We start from the raw sequence: 9,342 nt of genomic DNA, 5'->3' as shown, positions 1-9,342 counted from the left end.
CCTGGATCTGTTTCTCTGCAGGTACACTGATCCTTCCCTGTTCTTGACAGTGTTCCTGGAACTGGCCTGTCTCCACAAAACCCCACTAAGGTAGGTTAGCTCCACACTCAGATTGCTCTGCTAGCACTTCCATCCATGCAGGGTCAGCCACCACCAGCCTTCTATGCTTCACTCTTTGCTGGAAGGATGGACAGGACCATGTGTTTTCACTTCTATATTGCATGTTTTGAAAAGCTTTATGGAAAACTGATAAAAGCTCCAAGGCACCATCTTGTAGCTTGATGACTTCCAAAAACCAAGATGGGATACGAAATTAGTTCATATAACTTATTAAGAACAAAACCCAAAAATATGATTATTACCTGGCTGATTTGCCCTAGTACCACTTTACAAGCCATTGTACCAGACAAAAGTAGAAAGGACAATTGCACAAACTGCACAAAGACGAGAAATAGAAAGTAAAAAAGCCAACAACAATATATCACAAACAGCTCAGTAAATAATAGTGCAATTTTCCTAGCTAATAGAATGGTTTAACACCTGAATACACTCAACATGCCTGATTAAACACTAACAACATAAACCCATGAAAGAAGATTATAAGTTGTAATATCTCTTTGCAAATAATAGCATATTAGCCACTGTTGCATACTTCTCCAATTACATCCTTTTCATTCTTTTCATCTGGAAAACAGTTCACATTATAATAGTCAGCATCATTTGTGTTTTAAAACAAGCTATTACTTTGTATGCAGTGTATATTGCCAAATTGCAGGTCTCTTTCTCCATATATCTAAGGATACTCTCAAAGTTAATAAAATCAGTAATTGGCAAAGTAAGTTTTCTTTAACTTGGCTTTCTATGAAAAAAATGTTTAAACTTCAACAAAGACTTACTTCTTGTCACACTGGACACTTTTTTCCTGGCCCTCTTTTCATATCAGAGGTTACCAGGAGCATGCATTGTACCTAGCAGCAGCATGCCCACATTTACCAAAATCCATGAGCCTGCCCACATCCACATCCATACAGCTGTGTTTGGCTTCTGCTCAGTTGACCTGAAACAAGTGTGGGTGTCTTGAAAAGAAATGTGGAAGGCGAAAACCTCTGGTTTTAGTCACAGCAATCTCAGTTCACCACCTCCTCTAATCAATCACTTTCATCCCTTTCTATTTTCCATGCACCTCCAGCTATGCAATTCTCTGTCTCTTCTTGCTTGGACATTCAAACATTGTAATTTACTGACCTTCAGGCCTGCCCTCCTGATTGAATTACATAAAAATCCCTGGTTAGTCAGGCAAGAGACGAGAACTCTTGGATATTTAAGTGAGTAAAAACTTTCCAACCCAATGGAAAAACACTGATAAAGTTCAACACAGTGCACTGTAGCATTTTTATTGTTGAAGCTCTTTAAAGGACAGGATAAACAAAAAATTTCTCAGTAACAGCTCCATTCTGTTTAAATGCACCAGGTGAAACTCCATCACCTGCTGCATTTGCATGATTCCTTTAGAGCACAAAGCTCTGTGGTGAATAAATCCTTGGGTTAAGCCAGCATGGCAATTTATGTGCTTCAGAGGGTGTTCAAAATGAGGAAGAAAATCAGCCCAGTCTTTTTAAAACATGATGTTTGAGCAGAGGTGATGCTCATTCAGAAAAAGTTGTCTAGATGGATGTATCTGTAAAGAAAAATCCAGGACAGTAGTCTTCTTTTCAGATAATTACTTTCTTTTTTCTTCCTAATTTTTTTATTCCAGCTGTTGAGGCATATAAAATGGTGGTTATGATTTATTCACCATCATAGAGGCAAGACTGTATTTAAAGGTTTTTTCCATGATCTTCTAAATCATCAGATACTGGCTTTTACTAAGACAGACCAAGACAGCTAATTCTAAGTTTCCTACCAAGAAAGTTCAAATTGGTTAAAATTTTTGCTTTTTGTGATTACTAGAAGGTTGCAGTTTGCATGGTCTTTATAGTCAATCTACCCACTAATATGCCTAATATGCCCAAGGGTTTCCCAATAAGGTATTTTTCAACTGCTCCTATGACTGAGACATAATCAGAAATGATATCACTGCTGGTTCTAGTGACAGTCTTTCCCAGACACTCTCTTGGGGTGGATCATCCAATGTTTTTCTGATAGCACCCTACACCTCCCTTACCAAAGAGCTCTTAGTGAGCTAAAAAGCTTTAAAGGACTAATTTCCCTTGGAGATAAAACCAGAGGAGGGGAAAAAAAAAAACAACAAAAAAAAAAAAAAAAAAAAAAAAAAAACAACAACAACAACAACAACAACAAAAAAAAAGGTAAATGTAAATGTTGGCAGATACACAAGTGAATTTAGTACATTTTGGTGGCATGCTAAAAGAAACTGAACCTGGCTCTAGTCCACTTCTAACACCTCTACAGGAATGAGGATAATTGTTGGAGACAGCTTAGCTAGTTTTCCCCCACTATTATTTTGCATTCCTTTTTTCTTGTGCAGAACTATGGGTTTGTGCAGACACAGTGTTAGAATTGAAAAGCAGGTAAAGCAAATTGAGGACAAAAAACCCCAGCTGAAAAGGTAGAAGAGCCTGGTGTAACCTCACACACATCAACAGGTAACTGAGAGCTGACACTGAAAGCTCATCTGCCACAAACTGGTAGGTGCTCTAGATTAGTAGGTTTGGAGGGTCTTTTATTGTTTTTATTATTAACAGAGTTGGACACAAAGATGAGACATTTATATCTACAGGATCCAATGAAAATAGAAATTTTTTTCACCCTTTTCTACCTGCTCAGCTGAGAGCTGTTTTAAGTTTTACATTTCTCTCAAAGGTTCTGGATGAACTTATGTTGGCTGTGACCACCCTAGGATGATAATTTCAGGATAAGCACAGACCAATGCCAATGCACAGACTTAATGCAGAAACTGAGGGCTGGAAAAAGGATGTTCTGAAACATTAGTGTTGGGCTGGAAGATTCCCCAAAATGTCATTTAGTCCATTTCCCATGAACAGCTGTCAGATCAAGATTGGACTTCCAGGTGGAGATTGCTCAGGCATGTCCATAGCAAATACAAATGACAGCAGCAGGAGTTTGAGACCAAGTGAGCTATGCCACTCTAGAGTTCAATTCAGCTCTCATCACCATCAGACCAGTTTTGTCAGACTGGACTTGGAAAATCAACTTGGCTAAATTATTCTAGGAATTTTGGCTTTGCCATTAGGTTACAATTTTTTATGGCAACTTCAGCTTCTTGACAACTTCCACAGGCCAGGCCAGGATAATCATCTGTCCTTCTAGGTACAGCAAGACCACAGTCTTTCTTGCTTACCTCTATCTTGTTTATGACTTGAGCACAGGAAAGGCTGCAGTGTGTATCTGTCTGTACAGCTTTATAAACCATATGAAGCACTTTGTGTCCTGGCCATTATCAGCAAATTCTAGTGGTTTTTGATTTGCACTAATTAGTAGCCAATGACATAGATAAGATGTGTATTAACAGCCCCCAAAAGAAAAAAATCACCAGGAGGTTGTAAAATAATAACAGTAAAAAGGTTAAACTGCTCACTCTGGGCAAGCCTGTACCCAACAGGAAATCATTTCCTACACAGGTGTAGTAAAACTGCTGTCTCAAGCACCAGTACTTAAGACCTGTTCAAAGCATATTGTGGTTGTGGCTCCAATGGTCCTGATGTTGCTACTAAAGTTTTCTTCTACCTAAAAATTAGCTTTAAGAAATGCACCTTTAAGAAGTACATCTTTTGGTTCTCCTTTAAGAAGTACATCTTTTGGTTCTTGCTTGTTTGCTGCACTCACTTGCTCTTGTGCCAACATTGCTGGCAGCCTGGATAAACTCCAAGGCAGATGACTGAAATGGCCTGCATTGAAAATAAAAAATGAATGAAAACATATCACCCCCGTGATCATTGTCAGGACTTTGTGGAGGGAACAGCAAGAACACTTGCTTCACCACTAATACAGAAGAACCATAAAATTACCAAAATTTGCACTTGAAGCTGGAGCAAGCATTGTCCACACTTGGTACTGGGGGAATAGAAATGCCAATGAGAATAATGCTCCCAGCTATCATTAATAAAAAAAGATTTTATCAATAATCTTTTTTATATCAAAGATCTTTCCAATAATCTTTGAAAAACAATGACATAGAGTCATGGGATCAGAAGGACCAAATACTAACTGAGTAGAAAAGTAGAAGTAGTCATTCATCTGGAAGGCATATTCTAAAGGCATACTTGAGACCCAACCAGAGCACATGGCATATGACTCTGCAGGAAAAAAAGAAAAAAAAGAAAAAGAAAAAAAGGAAAAAGAAAAAGAAAAAGAAAAAGAAAAAGAAAAAGAAAAAGAAAAAGAAAAAGAAAAAGAAAAAGAAAAAGAAAAAGAAAAAGAAAAAGAAAAAGAGAAAAAGAAAAAGCAACGTTTTGTCTGGAAAAGTTGCTCCATGGGAGTGTGTCATGGGAAGAGTCAGGAAGCAGATCCAGGTTGTGTCTGAACTGAGCCACTCAAAGTTAGTTCATTAAAAGCGGAAGTCTCCTGGCATACTGATAACTTCAGTTTTATTTGACTGAGAAAATTATTATTCACCATATTTGGTGTAATGACCTAAGGAAGGAAATATAGATATATATACTTTATGTTCCATACATGCATGCTATGCCTCCCTACTCTGGAGGGAGGAGAGCAGGGTCACTGAGGGTTTGAGCACCACTTCAAGCAGCTCAGATCTCTTGAAATGAATGGGGGCAGTTGCACACTAGAAGCTTGTGTTGCACAGAGAGATGCTGTGGTCCAGCCTCCAAACTCCTCCGCCGATCCTGCTCCCTGCAGCTGTTATACCAATGTCAGATCCCTGCTGACGAAGGAGTTGCACAAGTTTTCATGTTCTGTTCCCTTTTTAATAACGATTTTCTGCAGGTTTCAATTTCTCGCCCTGTGTTTAAGCTGCTGCAGCGTGGCGGCTGGCAGGGATGCAGGATCCTTTTCAGGATTTCAGGAACCTTTCGCAGGTCTGGCTCCATCCCCGCATCCTGCGCAGGGATGCCGGAGCGGCGGTGCGGATGCTGCAGAGCAGCGCTGCGCTCCAGGCTCGCTGCCTGCCTCTCACACTGCTGCAATTACGGGAGGGCGGGCAGTGAAACAGGGCTCGTGTGATGCAGCTGGATCCGCTCTTAATCCTTCATTAATGCCTCATCAAAAGACTACTGTACTTTTCATTTGTTTCGTTTGCCGAAGGTCAGCATACTTGGAAGCTATTGTCATACAGCATTGCAGACTTTTTACATATTTCTCTGGTATTGTTCCAAGCTATTGTATACACAAATGAGTCAATTGGTATGCAGATTGTCTATCATTAAAACCGCTTCAAAATCAGCTTTGTTGTGGGTTTAGCCTAGAGCTTGCATACCCTTCCTGAATGTAATGCGTGGTTCTGCACTGGTGCCGTGAGGTGGCTGTGGAACCTCACATGGGACCAGCCCTCCTTTCCATTGGCAGAACTCTCAGTGAAATCGTGGGAAATTTTCCCTGGGAGCAAGTCTGCCAGCTGAAGTCCTCTGCTTGCCTCACCCTCACTTTGCAAACACACAGGTTACTTGTGGCCATATCGGTGCCTGTGCTTTCCCCTCTCCTCCTTCTTTTGCTGGGTTGTATTCTGCCCCAGTGTGAGCTCCTAAAGTCTGAAAAACTTTTTCCTGGTCTCCCTGGGAGATGTGTGAGCCCCCGAGCTGGTCCTGCCTTTGCAGCAGCAGCACATCTCTGCAGCTCCCAGCCCTGCTTGCTGCCCGTGGCACTGAACCCTCCTCACCAGCCCAACACATCCAAACTTCACACACACCAGGGCAGAGTCTCCTGCTTTGTTTCTATGTTGAATTTCAGCCTGCAGTGAGAAGCCCTGCTTCAGAAAACAAAGGTCACTTGCCTTTTCAATCACCTTCACACACTTATTTAATATTTCCTCTGTGGTTTTCTAGCAGTTCTTACCCAGGTAAGAACCAAGATCTTATTGCAGAACCTGGATTCACTTGTTCACAAAAACTATTTCAATGATTTTTATGTGAAAAAAACAAAGAAGTATTTTTATTTGCAGCTGCGTTATGTCAAGTGGCATAAAACTCTTTTGTCCTTAACAAGGGAATTATAATCATAATAATAAAAAAAAAAAAAGAAAGAAAGTTAAAAGTAAAAGCTACATTTTTATAAAAAATGTAAATGTTCATTTTAACAATTAGCAACATATCAGGAGGTCTAGAAGAACAGAAAATGTAGATATGCAATTCTTACCAGAAGTGGAGGAGAGCTAAGCAAACATCTGTACAAACCTAGCATTTACAAGGCTATGGAACCTCATAAGATGCAGCTGAAGGAGATGGAAATGATAGTTAATCTTAATGCAAAACTGTTTTCTATCACCTTTGAAAGATCATGCAGGTCACAGTGCCAGACAAGTAGGAAAAGTATAATTTATTATCATATACTAAAGGAAGATCTGGGAAACTATACACCAGTCAAGCTCACACTTTTCCCAGGAAAAGCTGTGAATTGAGCCCTCATGGAAGGCAGGTCCAAGCAAATTAAGATCAAGAAGGTGACTAAGACAAACCATATTGAATGAAAACCTTCTGTGATAAAACAACTTGCTTGATAGATGAGGTGACAACTGTGGAGAAAACATCCTTGATTTTAGTAAGCCATTTGATAGCATCTCCTAAAAAATCCTTTTTACAAACTGGAAAGTTTTAGTGAGCATGGAATTACAGCAATTCTTGACCACTAAAACCTGTTGCCAACAAGACATATTTTTGCATCTTGGTTTCCAAAGACCAAAGTTAAAATAGTAAGCATGAAGAAATTTTCCATTAGTTTCAACTATTTCTTTATTTTAAGATATACAGATGCAAGTCAGACACTCATATCAAGCTTTGTCAATGTTCTTTTTTCAGTCACATCTGGAGAAATGTGTTAAAATCAATTCCCAGTCCAGACCTATTGAAACATTGGCTCTCAGCTGCCTCACTCCTCAGAATCCAGGGGAGAGATGTCACTCAGACATCACTGTTCATGGCACAGGGGATGGTTAGAGTGACCTTGGGGATAGTTTGCTAATGTCCATTTGAAGGCAATGTTTAATTTGATTTGTGAAAAGCATGATTTGTGATCTACTGTAACTGCATGTTGTGTTATTTATTCCAATCTGCACTGGATTTCAGAGCAATTTGTGTTTTCTGAGCACACTGAATACTACACACTTGTTTGAAAGGGTACTAGCAGCAACATCTTTTGCACAAGTGATTTTTGGTTTTTTCGTATTTAAAGCATCATTGTATAAAGGAAAATTATAATTTACATTCTAAAGGTAATCCCCCCTTGGTGTCAGGTAAATTTGTGCAGATAAAATATTTCCAAACTAATCTCTCCAGCCAAGAAAATGGCAGTAAGATGCCTGACAATGCAGTGGTCTGGTGTAAAAGGGAGGAGAAGCAACAAGGGCAATCTACTCCTTCTGTTTCATCCTCCCCTGACAGGCCTGAGAGGAGAGATCTGCCCACTGGTTCTCCAGGCATTTTGAACAGACAGAATTCCTTTCTGTTGCCCACTAGCAGTGTCTGTCTTCCTATGGCTCAGGGGGAAGAATTGGGCTGTCAGGAGCTCCCACTAGCTCTGCCTAGTCCTAAATAAAGGCAACCACTTAGATCACTAAAGCAAGCAGCAGTAGCACCCAAACACATACAGAAAAAGTCAATTTATGATTGTCAGTTCCAGTACAGCAACCTAGCAACTCTGGAGCCCTGGCATAGTGCAGGAGCCTCCTTCCCCTCATCACCTCTTGCCCACTGTAATAACTCATTTCAGGAATTCAGCTGTATTATCTGAGGTGAGTGGTGACCATAGTAAATGTGGAATTCATTCAGTAAATGTTGAATACAGCCACCTCCAAGCCCAATTCACCCCAACTGAAATATTAAAGTTATTCATCCTAGTTCTGTTTTCAAGTTCTTTCTGCTTGAAATATCTCCTGCATTTCTCTGGGCAGAGTAAGTATTTCACAAAATAAATCCAGTCAAGGCTTCCTGCTAGCAAGGGGTACAACTTGGTGATACCAAAATGGTTCTGCTGTTTCTTTAGTAAAATGTGCTAATTTCAAGCCCTTGCTTTGGGGATCAGAGTTGGGTCCTATTCACCAGAAAGAGAGCAAATATTTTTGTATTGCTATATGACCTCAGCTGCAGAGATACTGCTGATACTGTTGTTGTTACTGAGTCATTTAGAATGCAAAGAAAAATTCTGGTAAGGCCAGGCATGAAAAGTCAGAGTGAGACACAAAAACAATGGTTTGCTGCATTAATTTTGAAATCCAGCTGTGCAAATCTGGTTTGAGAATTCATCAAAAAGACCCCAAGAAAACACTTTACAAATTAAATCTCTCTAATGGGTCTAACTGAGCAGTATTTTTCAGCTGAAATGTATTCTACAGAACAAATAAAAGTAAGTGCAGTAATGCTGCTGTTATTATTGTTGTTTTTATTGTTATTACTAATATTATCATTATTATGCTGCAGTAAAAGCAGAAGATTCATAATTCTCTCATGCAGAACATCTTCAGTAGGAATCCTACAATTTTAAAGTTGTAGGTAGAAGACTATGAAGAGACAGGCAGAAACATTTATTGGACAGAGGGGTGATGAGCTCTGTAGAAATGCTGCTTATCCCAGAAGTCTCTCCCTACTGCACTGAGATTTCTTTTTTAATACTCCTTCTTTTTACTCATAGAATTCAGTTTGAGTGTGGTTTTTGGATGCCAAAGGAGTGTGTGGTGTGCAGTATCAGTGAGGAGGCTGGCAGCAGGGGGGATGCAGGGAGGACATTTGTGCCTTAGGTCTGTGTTGTAGCAAACCCTTAAGGGTGGTAATCACTCACTGAGAAACACACACCAACCCAAGGAAATGAGTAGGATAAGGTCTCTCTCATTTCTTTCATTTTTAAAAGGTGTTGAAAAGGAGAGGGAAGGCTATATCAAAATAACAGAGGGCATAGAAATGAATAAGGAAGCAAAAAAGGACAGTTATGGAAAGAAGAATGAATTAATATGAAAGTGGAAAGAAGGGAATACTTTACTGTAGTCTCTGCATTTGCAAAGCAAGAGTAGTGCTGTGTTAAAGGAATGGAGTTCTAACAAACTAGGTGTAAAAAAAGAGAGCCTTTCTTGTTTAAAACTGTTCAAAAATGCTTAAGGGGCATATGCCAGCCAAGGGTAACATGGCTTTGTGTTGTCCTGTGCAAAGACAAGAAGGGAAGAAGAGAAATATATCCTTCAGGCTGATGGTGGCAATGGAA

The sequence above is a fragment of the Oenanthe melanoleuca genome, chromosome 1 (assembly GCF_029582105.1).
Source record: "Oenanthe melanoleuca isolate GR-GAL-2019-014 chromosome 1, OMel1.0, whole genome shotgun sequence".
NCBI lineage: Eukaryota > Metazoa > Chordata > Aves > Passeriformes > Muscicapidae > Oenanthe > Oenanthe melanoleuca.
Note: the sequence above shows the minus strand (reverse complement) of the source record.